Source organism: Danio rerio, chromosome 19 (genome assembly GCF_049306965.1).
Source record: "Danio rerio strain Tuebingen ecotype United States chromosome 19, GRCz12tu, whole genome shotgun sequence".
NCBI lineage: Eukaryota > Metazoa > Chordata > Actinopteri > Cypriniformes > Danionidae > Danio > Danio rerio.
The window spans coordinates 36860001-36881697 of record NC_133194.1 but is presented as its reverse complement, the minus strand read 5'-3'; the positions used below and the strand labels follow the sequence as shown (position 1 = coordinate 36881697).

Here is a 21697-nt window from a genome sequence, read left to right as displayed (position 1 = left end):
ATACTTTTATGAAATTAAATTATTAAGGGGGAAGTCTGAATCTGCTAATATAAAACCAATTTTACCTCTATGCATTATGCTAATAACCACCTTTTTGCTATTTATTGTTTGCTAATTATTTTTTTATCACAACTCTTGACATTTGGTTTAACATAATTGTTACCATTAGATTTTTTTCTGTTTAGATATGGCACTGGCACAGCAGCAGGTTTTGTCTGAAGAAACAAACAGCATTTCAGAGGAACATCTTGATCAGCACAGCCTTATGCTTAAAAAATAAGCAAGACCAGTAAGCAACCAAGGTAAACAAATAAAAAAAAGTTGTGTGGAGGTTGTGGATTGTAGCATGGTATTCTTATCTGTATTTTTGGCCTTTTTATGGTCTCAATATAGAATACTGGGTGCCTGCCTGTGCAAACTGGACCTCATACAACAGTAAGTACTGTACATCTATTTGTTTCTCAATATATTAACGTTACTTTTAATACAAAATGTGTCACATGTTTAGTTGCTAGCTAAATAAAAAAATTGTTTTCCCTTTTTTATTAAACCATTTAGTAGGTTTTTTTTTTCATCTTTGTTTATAATATTTTTGAGCAGATTGAGGTCTGTCAAGGGTCAGACATTTCAAAATACAATAATTAGTATTGGGATACATGCATTTGTCTATGTATTAAATGTCTTTTTCCCCATTTCATGTTGCCTAAATATTTTGTAATAAATAAAATAATACAATTTTTTGTATAAATAATTCCAGAGGATGAAACAAAATGCACAGCAACAACCAGAGTGAGCCAGAAGAAGGCAGGAGAAGTACTGAAGAGAATGACAACCATGAACAACAGTGAGTTATCCTTCTTTCACCAGCTAACTGAGAACTTGGATTAGGTGAGACACTCTCAATAGTTTTATCAGTATTCAGTCAGTTTTAGTTTATTAGGAATACATAAAACAAATAGTCTAATCTGTCCTGCAGTGAATCAACCCATCACAAATGCTACAATGTTTTTGTAAAACCTTGTTAGGGAAAAAAATGAACAGGACATTCTGGTTAGTTATCTTTTAAACATGGTAGTGAGCTGGTTATGAGCAGGAGCCAGTTGCTCAGTACCAGCTGAAAACTAGCCCAACCTAGCTGTCATGCTTCAAAATAATTAACCAGTATATGATTTTTTTTTTTAAACAAGCTTCTTCTATGCTTATGTTAGTCTGTTTGTCCTTATCCAGAGTTCTTCATAATCCTGGACTGGGCCAAATCCTGACCAGATGCTGTGGTGGTCATGGAGGAGTGAATCCTAAAAGACACACGTGATCAATGAGTTTCCGCATTGATCCAATGGGCCAGCCTGACCACCCGCTGGTGAACTTTCAAGCCTCCGGTGCCTAGACTGCGGCCTTGCACAAGTTTGGCTAGAGGAGAACTGGTCGTGCCCAACTGAGCCTGGTATCTCTCAAGGGATTTTATTCTACACTTTCGTCAGTTGGTGAAGTTTGTTCCATGCCACTGTCGCCACTGGATCACTTGGCTACGATTGGTGGATCGGTGGATTTGCTCTTCAGTGTTTGGACTTTCAGCAGTGACATTTACTGCTTCAATTCTGAAAACTGGACTGAAGCAGCTTCAATTTACAAGAACTTCTATGTTAAGCTGCTTTGACATCATTGATCTACATTGTAAAAGTGCAATAGAAATAAAGATGAATTGCATTTGAACATGTGAATTCAGACCTTGTTGAGCATTTGACACCAGAACTAGTAATATTTTAAAGTTGGGTTGTTTCTGAGTCGGCTAATAGTTACAAATATTTATTTTTTCCAACAATATGCAATTCAGAAGTTTACATTTTTATTGTACATGTATGTTCTAGTGCTTTGTGTGATTTATTTATTTTTAATGTGTTGATTTTATTGCTTAATGTAATTTTCACACATTTTCCTTAAATGCTTTAAGCATTATTAATGTTTTAAAGAATGGAATATTTTGTAATTGTGTCTGGTTTAATGTCAGTTGTACTGAGTACAATTGGGTTTTTTTTTTCTCAACAATATGCAGGTCAGACACTTAAATTAGTTTTGTACATGTATGTTAATGTGCTTTGTCATTTTCAATGTTTTTTTTTCTTAAAATAAAATATTTTGAATGATTGAAATGTAATGTTTTTACACATTTTTAAGCTTGTTTTAAATAAAGAGTGTTTATTTTGTTAATATTTTGTAATTGTGTCTTTTTTAGGTCTATAGTATTAAAATAATGTTAATAAAATTATATTATAAAATATTTAGGACAAAATTAAAAGGTTTACAGTAGCTAACTGTTAACTTAGGTTTTTACAGTAGTTAACCATTTTCAGACACTACAGTAACATGCTGTAAACGGATTTACAGTTGTATACTGTAAATCTAAAATACAGTAACTTACTGGCAACAGTGTTGCCAGTAAGTTACTGTAAAAACCCTTTGAAATGTCTAACAGTGTATGTATGTACAGTGCTCAGTATAAATGAGTACACCCTATTTTGAAAATGAATATTTTATCCATTTCTTAGTGAATATGGGTAATATACAGTTCAAGTCAGAATTATTAGCCCCCTGTTTATCTTTTCCCCATTTTAAGTTTAATGGAGAGAAGATTTTTCAATTCCAACACATTTCTAAACATAATAGTTTGAATAACTAATTTCTAATAACTGATTAATTTTATCTTTGCAATGATGACAGTAAATAATATTTGACAAAATATTTTTCAAGTTCTATATAGTTTATAGTGACATTTAAAGGCTTATCTAGGTTAATTAGGTTAACTAGGCAGGTTAAGGTAATTAGGCAAATTATAATATAACGATGGTGTGTTCTGTAGACTATCGGAAAAAATGAGGCTTCAAGGGGCTAATAATTTGACCATAAAATGTTTTTTTTTTTTTTTTAAGTCAAAAACTGCTTTTATTCTAGCTGAAATAAAACAAATAAGACTTTCTCTAGAAGAAAAATATTATCAGACATACTGTGAAAATTTCCTTGCTGTTTAACATCATTTGGGAAATATTTAAAAAAGAAAAACAAATTCAAAGGGGGGCTAATAATTCTGACTTCAGCTGTATATTGGTGCATTTGAACAAAACAGATTTGTTAAACAGATATATTTATTAAAATAATATTTTACTCACAGAACAACTTCAGAAATAGAAAGATAATACATTTAAAGTCATGCAAAATATTGCAAATTTACAAACTACAACATTTTTAAAAAATGTATATATTTTTTGCTTCTCTTGATTTTTTGCTACTTTTTAAAATGTTATTTAATATTTTTATCTAACACATAAATTTAGAATACTAATTTTTGAACCATTATTGTAAGTTATTTTGTAGCTCCAGATTTTGGCTTTAGTACAACTAAAATAATGTATTTACACAAATATAATATTGTAAAGCATCCTATAGAGAATGTTAATTTAAATGAGAGATTTGTGGGGGCTGTACTCATATATGGGTGCCAATGCCTTTTTTGCTTTTTTGGTCATTTTGGACATTGTTTTTGGTTTTTCTTAGTTTTCATTTGTGATTCAAACCATATTTTCCTCTCATAGACAAAGAAATATGTTAACTTTTACTGGATTCATACTGGTCTTGGTCTTAAAAAGGGATAGTTCACTGAAGAAATAAAATTCTGTCATCATTTACTCATCCTCCACATTTGAGTTTCTCTCTTCTGTTGAACACAATATCCTTAAGAATGTATAAAAAACAACTGTGGTTGACTTCCATAGTATTTTAGTTCTTACTATGGATGTCAATGACTGCTTTTTTCCACATCCTTCTAAACATATTTTTTGGGTTCAACAGACTAAAGAAATTCATGAAAGTGTAGAACCGCTTGACTGAATGGAGAGGAAATTGTCATTTTTGGGTGAAGTATCCCTATAACTCTGAATGAGCAAAAAGAGCTGGTCTTGACTACAGCACTGGAAACAATCTATTCAATGAGAATCAAATTCAGGATGATACTTATGAGGGTCCCATTATGCCTCGGTTAAGTAGCATGAGTCTCAGGTGTTCCCAGAATATGTCCTATGAATTTTAAAGTCTTAATACCTCACACATCATTTATTATACTATACTATGAATGCCCCTTTTTGGTTATAACTATAACAAGCTGTTTTCATGTGTCTCTTTCAATGCAAATAAGCTGCTGATTGGCAGCAGGGTGGATCAGTGGTTGGCACTGTCACCTCACAGCAAGAAGGCCGCTGGTTCGAGTTCTGGCTAAGCCAGTTGGCATTTGTGTGTGGAGTTTGCATGTTCCCCGGTGTTGGTATGGGTTTCCTCTGGGTGTTCCGATTTCCCCCACGGTCCAAAGACATGCGCTTTAGGTGAATTAAAAAAACTAAATTTGCCGTAGTGTATGACTGTGTGTTGGTGAATGAGTGTGTTTAGGTGTTTCCCAGTATTGGGTTGCAGATGGAAGGGCATCCGCTGCGTAAAACATATGCTGAAATAGTTGGTGGTTCATTCTGCTGTGGTAACCCCTGACATCAGGGACTAAGCCCAGAAAATGAAAATGAAGGAAATGAAGGAAAGGAAAATGAATGGAAGCTGCTGATCCCCAACCCTGTTCCAGAAGTGGACGGAAACTTTACAGCTTGTGCACTAGACACTCCAACAACAACAAACCACACATCTGAATAGACTTGACAGGTTAAACTCTGTGTATTCATTTTTTTACACACCCAAACACGAAAAGAGAAAGTTGACTATTAATATGAGTATTAAACAAATATCTTTAATGCTAGCTGTTAAACATATAACAAGGTTGTGTTAAAAGCACACAAAAAACACAACTTCATATTATGTTGGTTATTTTTAAGAATCTAAACAGTTGAGGGGGAAATGGTGTCTATCAGTAAATTAGATCACTAACACGCTACAAAAAAAGTGTTGGAGGGAGTTCAAAAGCACTGCTAACTGAAATAAAAGTTCCTTCTGAGTAACTGTTATACTTTTATCATCGTTCTGATCTTCCCCTTGCTCAAACAGCAACATTACCTAAAGGTGCCCTATAACAAAAATCTGAAAATATCTAAAAGGTATTGTACAATAATAAGAGATCAGTATATGGAAATAGGCATACTGTGAGCCTCAGACACCACTGTTTTCTCGTTCTCATGTAAATTTCAAGAGTGTACAACCCCGGTGGACAACAGACAATCAGAGGACAAAATAAACTGTGATGAGACTCATTGGCCATGCCCTCCACATTTGCATGTATGTCTACTTTAGGTCATTCATCCAGACCTGATGAGCAGCTGATGTCATCAAGAGAACATGACTCATGTGCAGCTCTGAGATCATAAAAAAGCTCTGAAATCATTAATATGCATGCGTTTGAAAAGGTAAACATTTTCTAGTTATACATTGATAATTTTCCTCCCTTGGTTATTTTAAGCGTATATTTACTTTTTATGTATGTGTGCCTTTTATTTTGAAAACACAAGCCCCAAATTGTTTACTGTGCGTTAATGGGTAACGACAACACCAGACATGTACTGTGTACAGTACTGTGACGGTTGGGTTTAGGGTTAGGGTGGTGGTAGACGTTAATAAAATACATTAAATTGGAAATTTAATAAATAATAAAAATAATTCTCGTTAACTTCCAACCATTTCTGATCTACCAACAACCCGCCTCACGACACAAAATGCAAGATTTACAGATTACACATTTATTCATCTCCACTCTGAAGAGGTATAAGGTATATTTAGTTACATCTTTTGTTCATTTATCGTGTTTATTTTGAAATTTGATGCGTATGTTTCAACAAAGCATGTGTAGACTGCTGAATCATGTCAAATCACTCAGCTCAACTGAGTGTATGCAGAGGTTGATATTAATTCCTGGCAGTGTTTTCTTTAACTGTGGCATCAAAATACAATGCGATACATCTCTATCACTCTCTTTTGTCAAGTTTAGTTATAATTTTTTTATTCAGAACAAATCTGTTGAGCAAAACAGGTTAACGTTACTCTGATTATATTTATATTTATCCGTGTTCAGCGTACATCATGTTATGAGTGTGTCTGTTATAGCTGCATGCGGAGCTCATTTAATATTCACGACACGAACCAAATATGGTCAATCATGGACCTTCTGAGGGTTTTATGGAGCAATAAATTAGCTTATGAAATCATTTCTAGAGATTTTTTTACCTTACCGAAGCCATAAATCACTATTTAGACATCAGAGAACAATTTAACATATTAAAACCAATGCAGGACATGGCACTGCCCCTTTGAATTTTCACACAATAAAAGTCAATGGGATCCTAAACACCAATTGTGTTTTAGTTACAGGTCCAGGGTGAAATGTGCCTTAAGCATGTATGCTTACCGTTAAACCAACTAAGTGTACTTTCTACTGTCCTGTTCCTGGAAAACATGCATTCAGTCCTTATTTCACTAGTGAGCGACAAATTACAAGTTAGAAAACAGCAAGTTGGGTCAACAACAGTGTTTAAGCAGTTAGATCGATTCATTTAACATGCAGAAATAACAAAACATACAGTAGAAAATCAGCAAAGGCCACTCCTGAGAGTACAATACAGGGGCGCTGAAGAAAATATGCTTGTGTTTGTGAACAGGAGATTGGTGTGGTGTAAAGTCACACACTAATTGGCTCTTTTCCGTCCTTGTGATTTAAATCGAACAGCCTGAAAGAAGCTGCATTTCAGTGAATTCTTGGTACAAAAAAGGTCTAGTGTCTATTGGCGATATACACTTTTTTTTGTTTGACAAGGTAAATTCATATAACCACTTAAACCCATCAACTGTAAATGTATGCAACAAAAAGGAAGTGACATCATTTGTGTAAACAGCCAAGAGTCGGCAAGTTCAACACTCATTTAATATTTATAACTTACTGTTTTGTTCATGCTTGACTAGATTGATCAAGTACAACATATCTACTGATTACATAAAATGCTGAAAAAAGATCTTGCTATTTTCCAGGAGTTGCATCACACTGTCGACTCGGGATTTATTCACAATCCACAAGCTTTAACAACAATAAAGGTAGCCGTTTTGGTTTCACAAAGTCTTAAATAGTTCAGAATATAAAAACATATAAAATTGTGATTGAAATTTTTGTGTTTAATGGTTTTCTCATAAGGGTTTTTGGCCATTTTGGTAACAAATATGGTGTCTTTTACAAGTTATTTAACGTTTATGCTAACCTTTAGATTATTATTAATTTATTATTGTATTGTTTTCACAAAAATTGAAAAGTATCATTAGCAGTTTTGTTTTTATTTGGCAAATATTTCATTTTTTTAATTAATTAATTTTTTAATTAAAATTCATAAGCAATATTTTTTACCATTATGTTTACAAATGTCACAATAGTTCACAAGGTTTTTTGGTATTATTTATAATAATTTGCATTATACTAATATTTTAGTTATAATATTTGATATTAATATTTAAATGTATTGCAGGGATATACTGGCCATCTGGCAAACTTTTTGGGGGCAGGCTGATCATCTTTTTAGGGTCTGATCAGCCCATAAAACGCTTAGCAGCCTGTCGTTTTTTCTGCCAATGTTGATGTTGTGATCTGTGATGCTCTGAAAGTAATATGTTTCTTTTAGACTGGCCTATGTGAGATAATCTGCAGCCCATTGGTTCTTTTCTTTATAGACATTGGGCTGACCCAATCACAAACTTCCATTTTGAGCTCTGTGTGAGCATGCAATGTCGGTGTGTATTTGTCAAAATATTTGATAGTCACACTTGTTTCACACAATATTTGATAGTCACACATGCGCGTATGGACAGCAGAAGCAGCGTGCAGGCGTTTGCCTTTTGCGTCTGCAGTGCACAGCAAATCGGCAGCTGTTGCACAGATCGATCTATACCTGTCTATTCTATCTAGTTATAGTACCTATCTATCTATATAAATACACTTTTTATTTTTACTTTTCATCTGCACCACAGGCAACTTCCTCCCATGCTGTTTCCTTAACTTGCAACTCTTTATTTACAATTTATGTAGATCCTTAAGAACTGTATGCTTCTCAAGTTCAGAGAGGAGTATCCTTCATGTCTTTTAATGTGCACTCGGCCACAATCGCATATGATGTCATAATATATTGTTTTTGATCAGCATGATGTAGGCCTATATACTGTAGCTAAAATAATATTTATACAATATAGTTATAATGATATTTTTACATGATAAAAAAATGTGCAACTTAATCAAAACAAATCTTTTTTTTTTTACATTTAGTTTTGTAGTTTGTAGGCCCAAACAAATATTTGTTGCATTTTTTAAACGCAAATTTTCATTTTATTTGATTTGAAGTTCATTTGATTGACTATATACAATCTTTAAGCTATGTTTGATATTTTATTGTTGAGTTAAACATTTTATTTTGTTAATCAACATTAACTGTGTACATCAGCAGGCAGTTTTTGTTATGTCCATTATTTAATATAGGCTCCCTCAAAACACACAAAAGGGACTTCAAGAGTGGATTATAATCTTATTATAATAATAAATATATATTTTTTAAGTTTTTAGTTTGTCAACTCTCATTGTTTCCTATATATGGCTTTTGAGCTTTTTATAGAATAGGACTTGGTAAACATATTCAAGGGCACGCACAGTTGGGTAGCAATTTGATTATATGTAGTGAGCCGCTCTGGCCCAAATGCCGGGGCTGATATTTTTTTTCAGTCCAGCCCTGATGTATGGTCAATCAAAATAATATAATTTAGAATAATATACAGTGTTACCCTTCTGTTTAAGAGTTCATTACATCCTAACATTTTATTACAATCTTAATATTGTCACATTGTAAGTGAGCTTCATGGTGGCACAGTGGCTCAGGGGTAAGCACTGCTGCCTCACGACAAGACGTCGCTGGTTCAAGTCCCATCTGGTCTGGATCAGTTGGCATTTCTGTGTGGAGTAAGCATGTTCTCATCCAAGTTTCCTCTGGATGCTCCGTTTACCCCCACAGTCCAAAGACGTGGTATAGGTGAATTGGATAAACTAAATTGCCCGTAGTGTATGAGTGTGTATGGATAATTCCCAGTACTGGGTTGCAGCTGGAAGGGCATAGGCTGTGTAAAACAGTTGTGGTTCATCCTGTTGTGATGACCCCTGATGAATAAAGGAACTAAGCCGAAGGAAAAATAAATGAATAATTGTAAGTGAGCTTTTAAAAAATATATATTTTATTTTATTATTATTAATATTATTATTATATTTCATTAATTATTTTAAGTTTTATACCTCCGGTAATAACATGAGCTTGACTCGGCTTGATTAGCAAGTGTTTCAGGAGTAGTTTTGGTGCCACACTCAAAAACTGTGTTCTTCATTTAGGTCATGCTCATCAGATGCCCCTCAGCTCCCCCTAAACAGCCTAACCTGTGATTTTCATATTTTTTTAACTTCAACTTGGAGCCCATGAAAAATGGATAGGGTACAAGAAAGGCTTTGACGTTAGTTGAGCAGCACACAGCAGCAGCACATGTTTTATTTAGGAGTTTACTATGGCACTCTGAGGAATTGCAGCAAAACCAGCTTTACTTTTCCAAAAGAATGAAACAACGGTGGTGCAAAAAGAAAGGAAGAGAGAAAGAGAACAGGAACAATTTCTTGTTCTGAGCTTATCAGCCGAGTGCGAACAGAACAACGGATGCTCTACAACGTCCATGAATGATCTGCATGGTTGTTCATAATTCTTCCTGCTCCGCATTTGATCACAGTGGATATTGCTCAGTGCTGCACACGGGCCTCTTGTGATTAAGGAAATACAAAGCTGTTGTCTATTAAAGCATGTTCACTCTAAACACAGGCTTCTGTTTACTCCTGATATTAAAGAGGTTATGACATGGATTTTTTATTTTTTTTTTTACGTTAATTTATAATGTTAGCAGTATTTTACACCAAGCAAATATTTTTAAACAAATATATATGCAGAAAAACTACTATTTTCAACCCTTTTTTAAAGCTTTTTTTGTGAAAAGGCTTATTTTTAAGAGGTGTGTCCTATAAAGCTGGTCAGTAAATGGCCAATGTTTTGATTTGCTGACATCACTGCAAAAAAAAAGTGTTGTGTTTTGCTTCTAGTGCAAATATAGCTAAAAAATTATTAAACCAAGAAGCATTTTAGACATGCAAAACATACTATTGTTTTCAAAAATAATGTCAAAATTAATGAAGTTTTTCCATAAAACGAGCAAAGTAATCTGCCAATGGAGCAAGCAAAATAATCTTGATAATCAAAATAATTTTCCCTTTGAAATGAGAACATTTTGCTCATTTTATTTTTTAATTTTTATATGAAATATTTGTTAAATTAGTTTAAATGTAGAAAATCATAATAATTTCATAATTATAATTTTTTTTATTTTGCTTTTAAATTACATATTATTGCTCTAAATTACATATTATTTCTGAAAACAAGACATTTTTAAATATGTGACATGTTTGATAATTTGGATGTTCTAAAATGTTTGTTAGATGAGTTTAAATGTAGAAAATCATACCCTTTTTTATAATATTTTTTGCCCTTAAATTTGACATTATTTCTAAAACAAGACAACAATTTTAGACATTTGGGCTATAAACAAAACAAAAACCTTGAAAAATATTAATTGCATATCAGCTATTACTTGTGTTTGAACAGTGTTGTTGCACTGTTATTGGACAACATTTTCCATTTAAAACCATCATTCACAGAGCTTTATAAATACCAGAATAAAACAATAAATGCTACCTTGAATATCCAAACTAAATAAATTCCAAAAATCCAAAGAGTTAATTGTGTCCAAAGGTTACCGTTGTATTTTCCATTTTTCTTAAACAAAAAGTTTTTTTTTTTAATCTTTAGCTTTATATTATCATTCTATTATAGAGACCAGCACTTATGTTGCACACATGACTTTATGCAATTCTTTGATTAAAAAAAAAATTGTTTTGTGATATTCACATAATCTTAGATCCGACCTGTATCCAGGGCAAATGATACCATGGTTATCAATGAGTCAAGAACACAAAACTGATTCTTGCAAAGACCCAGTGGCATACAAATTTCTGCAAAAAAATGCACCCAGAGAAACAGTACTTGGATCAGTAATTTCTCCATGATGGATGCTAATCATCCTCAAGCCCTCAATACTACAGTTTTTTCATCTGATTTCATTTCAACTCCGCATGATTAGTATGTTGAATATGCCTGATCTTTGAATAAAATAAATAATTTTATTCGTAAAGGCAATCTTAATACTTTTGATATTATAAAATCTTTGTTAAATGGGTTTACATGTAAAAAGATTATAAATATAGAGGCAGTTTTTTTATAATAAAATGTTAAGATGTATGAGGAAATGATCAAAAATAATGAAAATCAAATAGACTATTTTTTGTACAGTAGCTCTTACACAATTCCTAAAGTGCATTTCTTGCATTTTACTGGTTTTATATTCACTGAAAAAATGAGTACATCATAGTTAAAGAGACATCAAACTTTTTGTCTCTCAGCTAGCCATTTGTTAGATCCATGTTTAGTTTTAGTCCAGCAGAGAAATCGACATCTGTGATGGTAAATTATAAGAAAGCATTATTTCTCTAAAAACAGGGGAGCGGGACGCAACACATTATACTTTGAAAGGTTTATGGCGCTATAAAAACCCTTTTTGGCACACACAATCTATAATGGGCATATAACTCGCAGATAATGAAATATTCACCACTAACAGCTAATTGATCGACAAAGGCGGTCCACTTTTGGAGCAGACCACTTCCAAGACTAGCTGGCAAAGATCTCCAGCCACATGCCAAATCCTCCATTCATTAAATAATGAAGAGCGGCACGTACAACATCTATGTTTTCTTCAACCCCGGGCACTTTCCCAGGCCATCATTAGTACATTCTGCAACTGCTGTGCATATCATTTATGTAGAGGTTTTAATTGTTTTTCATGTTTTCTTTTTTACTTTTATATACCCACACATTTCAGATCTATCAATTATGTTATTATGTATTATTATGTACTACTACTACCACTAGTAGTAGTAGTAGTAGTAATAGCACTAGTAGTAGTAGCAGTAGTAGAAGTTGTAGTAGTAGTTGTTGTTGTTGTTGTCGTTGTATTTTATTTACAATCAAATGTCTGGGACACAATATTTTTTGAACAACAATACTGTTTAATGTTATATTATTTATATTTTCATTCATTCATTCATTCATTCATTTTCTTGTCGGCTTAGTCCCGTTAATAATCTGGGGTCGCCACAGCGGAATGAACTGCCAACTTATCCAGCTAGTTTTTACACAGGCTATGCCCTTCCAGCCGCAACTCATCTCTGGGAAACATCCACACACACACATTCACACACACACTCATACACTACAAACAATTTAGCCTACCCAATTCACCTGTACCACATGTCTTTGGACTGTGCGGTAAATCGGAGCACCCTGAGGAAACCCACGCGAACGCAGGGAGAACATGCAAACTCCGCCCCACCAGAAACGCCAACTGAGCCAAGGCTCGAACTAGCGACCCAGCGACCTTCTTGCTGTGAGGCGACAGCACTACCTACTGTGCCACTGCTTCGCCCTATTTATATTTCATATAATTATATTAAATACTTTTTATGTATTATTATTACTATTATTATTACTATTATTATTATCATTATTAAAATTAGTAGTACTAGTAGTAGTACTATAATACCAATGTTTTGTAAATTATAATGAAATTAATAAGAAATTAAAACCAATTGCATTATTATTATACATATTATTATTAGATTAAATGTCTGAAAATGAGTTAAGGGTAAACAATTGCATGCAGTAAAAAGTAAATAATGATTGGATTTAATACTTTTTTGTAAGTTTTAGTGACGTGCAAATCCTGAAAATCTTCAGTAAATATTAATGAATGTTTATTAATGATGGAAATGACTAAACTGAACATTTTAAAATCTATTTCATATATTTTAAATTTAATGTTATTTAATTTTATTTAATTTTAATATTTTTTATATATTTTTAAATCGTATTGAATTGTATGTAATTTTAGTAATAGCTTTTTTATTTTTAATTTAATTTACATTAATTTTATTTAATTTTTTAAGTGTACTGAATTAAATAAGTGTACATAATTAAATTTATGTAAACTTATTGTATTTTATTTTATTTTTAATTGAAGTGTATTGAATTTTATTAGATTTTATTTAATTTTATGTAATTTTTTTTAAATTTCATTTAATGTTTTTTAATTTATTTTATTTTATTATTATATTTTAGTGCATTGTAATTCAAAGTGTATTGAATTTTATTACATTTTCTTCAATTTATGCATTTAATTGAATTTCATTTAATTTTTTTTATTTTCTTCTATTTTATTTTATTTTATTTCCATTTTTTATGCACTGTTAGATCTTTAGCACTGGTAGATAAATTAAGGTAAATTTAAGTCTGCCTGGCATAAACAAATAGATTTTTAATCTAATGCCTGACTGACAGATCTATTTGGATATTTTTGAGGGGTTGATTCTGTTTCCTCCTCTCACACATTTTGGTTTGAGTCTCTAAAGAAAGAAGAAAAGAGCGGGGCCAGAGAATGTGAACCTCTCAATAATCCGCATTCTGGGGCATCATGGGACATGAGTCACCATCAGAAAGTGTGAGAGTTGCTTCTTGTGTATCAGTTGTTACATAAATGTGAGGGCAGATGGAACCACAAACCCATCACTGCAACACCCACAGCCAAATAAATGTGAGAGCTGTGCATATATATATATATATATATATATATATATATATATATATATATATATATATATATATATATATATATATATGTCTGAATTGCTCCGCAATCAGAGCAGGAATCTCACAGCTTCGTGTTTGACATGGACCCATGATCATTGCCTGCATTGTTTCGAGTTAAATTAATTAAGGTCGGAGAAGCTGAGAAATTCAGGCTATTCAACAAAATCTACCAGCTTCTTTTATTTGCTGCTGCAGGCACATGCAAAAAGGCAGGTGACATTTTTGTAAGTTGCTCAGAGAAAGAAAGAAGCTATATCATTCATTCATTCATTCATTCATTTTCCTTCGGCTTAATCGCTTTATTCATCAGGAGTCACCACAACAGAATGAACTGCCAACTTATCCAGCATATGGGAAACATCTACACTCACTCATCCACACACATACACCACGGCCAATTTAGTGTGAGGGGAAACTGGAGCACTCGAAGGAAACCCACGCGAACACAGGGAGAACATGCAAACTCCACACAGAAAGGTCAACCCAGCCAGAGCTTGAACCAGTGACCTTCTTGCTGTGAGGCGACAGTGCTAACCACTGAGCCACTGTGTCACCCACTGTATCAGTTTCAGATTTTTTAGGGGGGGGGGGGGGGGTTGGGGGGCTGGATCCAATGATTGTGTCAAAAATATGAGAGTCAAATCGATTTTATTTCCATTTAACAGCCATTATTTAATAAGCGTATGTGTGAATCTGTACCAATTTTGAGGGTTGGTAAGATTATTATTATTATTGTTGTTTTTAATTGAAAAAATTTATATCCAAAGTGGATAAACGTCTTAAGCATGGATTATACTTCTGCGTCGAGTGATCACCTTGATCCACAGCGCATGCCTTGGGCGTTGCCGTGCATTTATACTACTGCGCACTGTTTGTGTTCCTCTGCAATGACACTTCTGAAACACTAGCAGGCAGTGAGGTGTTTACGTTCCTCTGTGTCGAGTTTCTTTGCTGGTGTTTTGTTTTTTCTGAATGTTACCTTAATGTAGAAGTAGCTCAAACTCGCTCATTTTGAGGCAGGAACCGGCGGACGTGCAACAACTTTAACTATAAGGTAAACACAAAACAAAACTTTTTATCTGCAGCTGCTTCAAGGGACTCTACACTTGAAAACACTCGCTCCAACGGACTCGCGCGGCTTTCGGCCCCGTCCACATTAGTCAGCGCTATCAAGCCGACCAATCACAGAGCTTGCACTACGCGTTGTTGCAACGTTACATTTTTTGAGAGGTGCGTGTATCTAAAAAGATAAAAAATCTCTAATAATAATAATAATACCAATAATAATTATAATAGTTGTAGAATAATAATGAAAAATTGAATCTGAAAGTGTGGGTCTGGATTAAAAAAGAAAGGAAAAAAGATTGAATGTATTAAAAGGAAATTTAAAAATGATATAATAATTCTTTATATATTTTTATGATTAATGAAAAATATAAATTAATTTAATTAAATATATATATATATACACGTACATATTTATTTATTTATATATAGATTTTTTTCTTTTTTTAAGAAAAGCAAACATTATTCTGCTCATTAAGCGGCATTTATTAAAAGTAAATAAAATGTTTAAATTGTTAAATATTTACTATAAGAAATGAAAGTATTACTCCAGTAATTATTGCTTTTATTACTATTACCATTACCATTACCATTAATATTAATATTAATATTAATATAAATATTAATATTAATATTAATATTAATATTAATATTAATATTAATATTAATATTAATATTAATATTAATATTATAGTGATTTCTAAAGGATCATATGACTCTGTAGACTGGAGTAATGAAATATTCAAAATCACTGGAATAAATATTTAATTTAAATCATAAATTTCTTTTGAACAGTGCAATGACAGTTCATTTTTGCTGAAATACATGCAGCCTTGGTAAGCAGCAGGGGCATCGCAGACCCTATTTACTGGGGCACATGCCCCAGTAAAAGTCACCAGTGCCCAGTAAATGCTTTACGATATGATTTACTTTATATGCAAGGGTATTTATTTATAGTGGTAATCCCATAATAAAGATGCTATTCTCTATGCGCAACCGAATCAATGCTGTGCTGCTTACATGCCGCTTATGTGTTGTGAAGCAGGCGTAACAGTCTTTTACAGTATGTGGAGATGTCGGCACACAGTGAGATTTGCAAGTCGAAAAAACTACGTTTAAATAATATGATGGTGATCTTATTTAGACTAAGCATAGCTCCTGATAGATTTTTTGCATGAAGCAAAAAGGAGGGATGATAAGTCAGGAAGGTAAGACTTAATAATTCTATTTATTTTTGTACTTTTTTTTTTTTTTTTTTTTTGAGGGGGAGCTGTGCCCTTGTCAGGCTTTATGTCTAGTAACGCCCCTCGTGAGCGGGATAAGCTTATTTTAAAACATTTAAAAATCCTACTGACCCCAATCTTTTGACAGATAGTGTACATATATATACAGTTATATATGTGCTTTTTATTAAATTTCTAATAATTAGAATTATAAATAACTCTCCCTACACTATGCTGCTAACAAATGTAATCTTTTTCACTCTAACTTTGGGATACACATAAATTTTTATGCTACATAATACATTTTTTTTAAGTTAACAAAACACCAAATGTTCAAACAGCTATATGAATCAGTCCTCTCGACATGACCTCTGCTCATCTCTAGCTGTTGGCCTAGTGTTAGCATTGTGTGCTAACCTCTCTCTGTCAGTGTGTGAAGCGGCCTCATGTAAACAGCTCTGGGAGTTGGCTGTTCTTCTCACTCCTGTAGTTGACGTCAAAGAGGAAGACGGCATCTGCTGAAGCACGTCGACAGCAGTCTGGATCTGGCACACGCTCGGCTGGGAGCAGATGAGAGGCTGACAGGCTCAAAGACATACTGCTAGCATCTCAACAATACCAAGAAGAATGTGAGCGCAAGAGGAGACGCCCCTGTAAACATCTCAAAATCAGAGAAAAAGCTGTCTATTTATACTTCTCCTGCCCTAATTTTAAGGCTGTGATGGCACTGGGTATCACGACGTAAGCATGACGAATGTAGCAGACTAGCATATCAAGCAAGTGCTAGTGACAGACGTTAGCTCTGCTCTTTTACTTAATTTTTAGACTTATTATTATTTAATAGGACTGGATGAGGAGAAAAGGCGAAGATTAAATGCTAGTTTTAGACTTGCATATCAGTACTTATGCTAATCACTTAGCCACAACTCAAAATTGTGACAGTTTTGAAAGCAGCAACTTACTCCATGTTTTCTTTATACGATTTCCTATGAGAAACCCTCCATCAACAAAATAGCTGCCTTAATTCAAACTACAGTGACAAATGAGAAGTTTTTCAAGTATATTTAAAAGTCATTTTATATAAAGTGCTCTGTTTGAAGTCTGATGTAATTTCAACTAAAATACTTAATTGTATAATAGTTGCAGTTAGTTTAACTTGCTTTTAGTTGATGTAGTTTAAAATTGTTGCTTTTTTGACCCACTTAAGTAGACTTGTATTTTTCTTTCCAGGCTTTTTCTGAAAACGTACTGCTATATAAATGTATGGAGACCACCAAATACGTCTGAGAAAGCATGTTCTTTGCAGTGTTTGTTTTCGCAAAATCCATCACAGGCTGTTGTGTACACTTTTTGAGATCTCAAATTTCTTTCATGAGTGCTATTCGCGCCTGCTGTTCTCGCGTAAATCCACCAGAGGGTGCTGTTGACGGGTTAACTGACTTACCGATTGATTGACCCACCCTCCTCCTTCCCTAAACCCAACCAACAGTGTTTTCAAAAGCAAAAGCTTCACTGAACTCAAACCCTTTCTTGGCGGTCAACTCCTCTCTGTGTATCAAATCCACCAACATACATGGCGAGTTACTTGACAAACTGGTAACAACAGAAAAGCTGTCCATACGGATGTAAGCAGTCAGCTGGTAATCACGAAAAGGAACAGCGTCATACTGCCAGGTAGAATTCATTTTAAAGATGAAAAGCAGCTATAGCTCTGGCTACATAATTCGTGATCTCCAGAAATGTATATAGGGCTACGTTTTTAGAATAAGCCTATGTTGGTATTTTTGAATGTGTTTATGTTATGCAAGCTAGTAAGACAAAAATAGCTAAAACCACAGCCATTCACAGTAGAAAAATAGACTGATAATATTGCTTGATGGAAAATAGATATTTTTCTGTAAGCACCCACACCCATTAATCTGAAGTGGACTAAATACAATAATCAAATACACTTAGACGTTGATCTTTTTAAGGTAACATTTTGAAGAGTATTTTAAAGCTCTCCATGTGTCATTTTATATTGATATTGCATTTAAGAGGAAAAATTAAAAAAAGGAAAATTACATAATTTACATGTAAATTACATGTTTAGTAACAAAAGTGTATCTAAGGTAACATTAATGATAATGTGTTACTGTCTGCTTTTTTTGTCTGACAATTGAAGAAATGCCAACTGGCCCAGCTGGGACTAGAACCAGCAACATCCTTGCTGTGAGGTAACAATGCTAACCACTGAGAGACCGTGTCACCCAAAATATTTTTAGAATTGCATATCCTTTGTAATACTAAAGTTGCAATTAAGTACTTTTAGCATGCTTAAGTACACATACAGTAACACATTTTGTAATAACATCAGATTTAATATTTTAGTTTGGAAAATGGCATAAACAATGTTTCACAAATTATATTAAACTAAAGAATAATTAAAATAATATGATTTAAATGTACTTTTTAATGTTCTCTATACACTCTCAGAAATAAAGGTATGCAAGCAGTCACTGGGGTGGTATCTTTTCAAAAGGTACAAATTTGTACTTAAAGGGTCCATTAATATCTCAAGTGTACATATTAGTACCTAAAAAGAACAAAAGTGCACCTATTAAAATGTTTAGGTCCAAATGTCTTTTTGAGGAACCAATATGGACCCTTTAAGTATATATGTGTTTCTTTTGAAAATGTACCAACAGAGAGACAGCTCGCGTACCTTTATTTCTGAGAGTGTACTTAGTCCAGGGATGGGCAGTCTGATCCTGGAGGGTATCCTGCAGAGTTTTGCTCCAACACTAATCAAACACACCTGAACAATATAATCAGTGTCTTCAAGATCACTAGAAAGCTACAGGCAGGTGTGTTTGATTAGGGATGAAGCAAAACTATGCAGGACACTGGCCCTCCAGGATCAAGTTTGCCCATCCCTGAAAGTCTGTAAGTATTTTAGAATTTAACTTTAAATATAATATAATATTGCATTTAACTTAACACTGAAATGTCCACTTAAGTGGGCTTATATTTCATTCAAATAATATTATTTGCCATCTATGTTTTTAAATATAGTTTTATGTATATAAGTTTATAGTTAACTGTATAGTATAATGCTTAATTTAGGGCTGCACAATATTTTAAAAATCATTGAGATATTTTGTTTTACGCGATATATATTGCAATATAAATACAATGTCATCCAATTTATAATTTTAGATTGGAATCTTCTGCTTAAAACATAATAAACAATCAGCAAGCCCAGATGAATACAATAAAGCAAAAGATACAAACTAATTAAACAGTGTTTTTTTGGTTTTCTGAGGAGTCTATCAGTATTCAGATACAGTAATTTAATAATCAAATGTAAAAATAATACTGTGTCGTCTTCATTGTATAAATAATTCAATAAATGTAATAATTAAAAGAGTAGAGAATGGTACAATTTCTTATGCACAAATGCTTTTAAAATCCTCATACAGTCACAGGCCTCAAAAACACATGCAAATGATCAATTATAATCCAGACTCGACATTGCATATCCTGTGATGTGACTGTAGTGAATGACCACATTGCGATATCAATGCTGAAACAATATATTGTGCAGTCCTAATAAATATGTTAGCATTGCTGTCATCCAATAAGCAGATGGTAATTTGGCAGATGTCTTATGTCTGCCTGGATATACAGTAATAGCCAATCGCAGAGCCCAATTATTCAATTACTTGTTGAGGAAAAGTTACATGACTTTTTGATGCGCATCAAGGAATATTTTCAGTAATTTTGTATAATAAAAACACACCAACCAAACCCTTTATGTGCGTTAATAGAAACTGCAAGAGCTTCCATTCATCACTTTTATGCAATATCCTAAAATTTGCATACAAATATTTAGACGGAAACCCTGTTAGCGCTGCCGTCTCTTTTAAAAACGTCAGAATAAGCTTCTGTTTGCTCTCGATTTGAGATGAAGCATCCGAGACATTAACAAGACCTCATTTGTAATTGTTTTTTTTTTTCCTGCAGGTACGCTCATTTCTCACTATCAAGGGAGGTTCGCCATTACTTGAGCAACTAAACGTCTAATTGCATCTTGGCATTGCATATCAATGCATGCATTACGCTTAATCTCATCTAATCACTTTTATTACAATGTTATGAGCGTTGTTACCTTCATCAGAGCGAGATTGAGGCCTACATCAACATTATATTAACTTCACAAACAGCACCTGTGAGTCCAGACAGCAATAAGACCACCCAATTAGTCACGTAACAGAAAAATGTTTATAGTTTTAGTTCCTTCAATAATAATAATAAAAAAAGATGTTTATCATCTGAGGGAACTATATTATCGGAGTGCTAAGGGAGAAAGGAATGTCTCAGCTCAAAATAATCATTCTCTCACAGTCTGGGTGACATTCAATTTGATTCAAAGCACTCGAGTCATGTTAATATCTCCGCACATTGCAAGCACTGATGTAAGCCACTTCATAACAGAGGAGCCATTCAGAGCCACTGAATGCCAAGTGATGATTTGAGAAGCACAAAGGAAGCTCAGCACTATTTAATTACACAGTGCGCAGGAGCAGAATGCCTGTGGAAACTGACATCCTAACAGATTTCAATAGCTCTTGAGGTCAAAAGTTTACGCTAGGGTTGTTTGCGTGTTGGCACATCGCTGGAGGTTCCAACACGTGTGTATAATTTCATCTGCGAAAACACAACCGCTCTCGCTTTTTTCTGTCTTTTTTTTTTTTGGCTCTCAGAACCGTCTGATGCTTTCATTAAACATAATTACACAATCCATCAACCACACACCATTTCCTATTCTCATTAAACACCCCTATTAAATGAAAACTGAAGGTACAGAATCTTAAGGTGTCTAAACAGAGGCTGTTGATGTGGCTTCTAGGTGGAATAAATGCATTAACTTACTGTAGTCTTTAGTCTGGATTTTATGTTCCAGTGTGTCTTTATGCAGATACAGACTAGTTGTAAGTTTGTTGTGTAAAGTTGGCATTAGTGTTGATGCATGGCTTAATAAAGCTGGAAAATATGGCAGTGCCCAAAAGCACCATATTAAATGATGCCTATGTCATCCAACAATCATATCGATTAAATTTTATGACAGCCGAGCTAAAAATTTACAGTTCTCAGCACAAATAAGTACATCTTCTTTTAAAAAATAAATATTTTTATCCCTTTCTCAGTGAACATAGCAAACAAATTTTGGTTAATGTAAACAAAACAGTTTTATTAAATAAGTATGTCTAGAAAAATAAGAGTCTTATGTTACACAGGTATACAGTAAGTGGCCATTTAAAAAATATGTTATGCCAAAAATCATTATAATATTAAGTAAAAATTATGTTCCATGAAGGTATTTTGTAAATTTGCAAATGTAAACTTAATGTAAACTTAATTTTTAATTGGTAATATGGATTGCTAAGAACTTTTCTTCTTCAGCTTTAAAGGCAATTTACTCATTTTTTTAAATTTTTGAATTTTGTGAACCCTCATATTTTCAAATAGTCGTATCTTGGCCAAATGAAAACACATAATTGGTTTTGTATTCCATGTTTA

At 33.4% G+C, this 21697-nt stretch overlaps 1 protein-coding gene and 1 long non-coding RNA gene across 3 annotated transcripts in view; one reads left to right on the top strand and one right to left on the bottom strand.

The window, feature by feature from the left end:
- Nucleotides 1–21697, bottom strand: part of gabbr2 (gamma-aminobutyric acid (GABA) B receptor, 2) — a 378525-nt gene that overhangs the window by 253599 nt on the left and 103229 nt on the right. The window lies entirely within an intron of this gene.
- Nucleotides 392–1713, top strand: LOC137488536 (uncharacterized). Its single transcript, XR_011007609.1, has 3 exons — nucleotides 392–435; nucleotides 758–844; nucleotides 1228–1713. It is a non-coding gene; the product is annotated as an uncharacterized lncRNA (long non-coding RNA).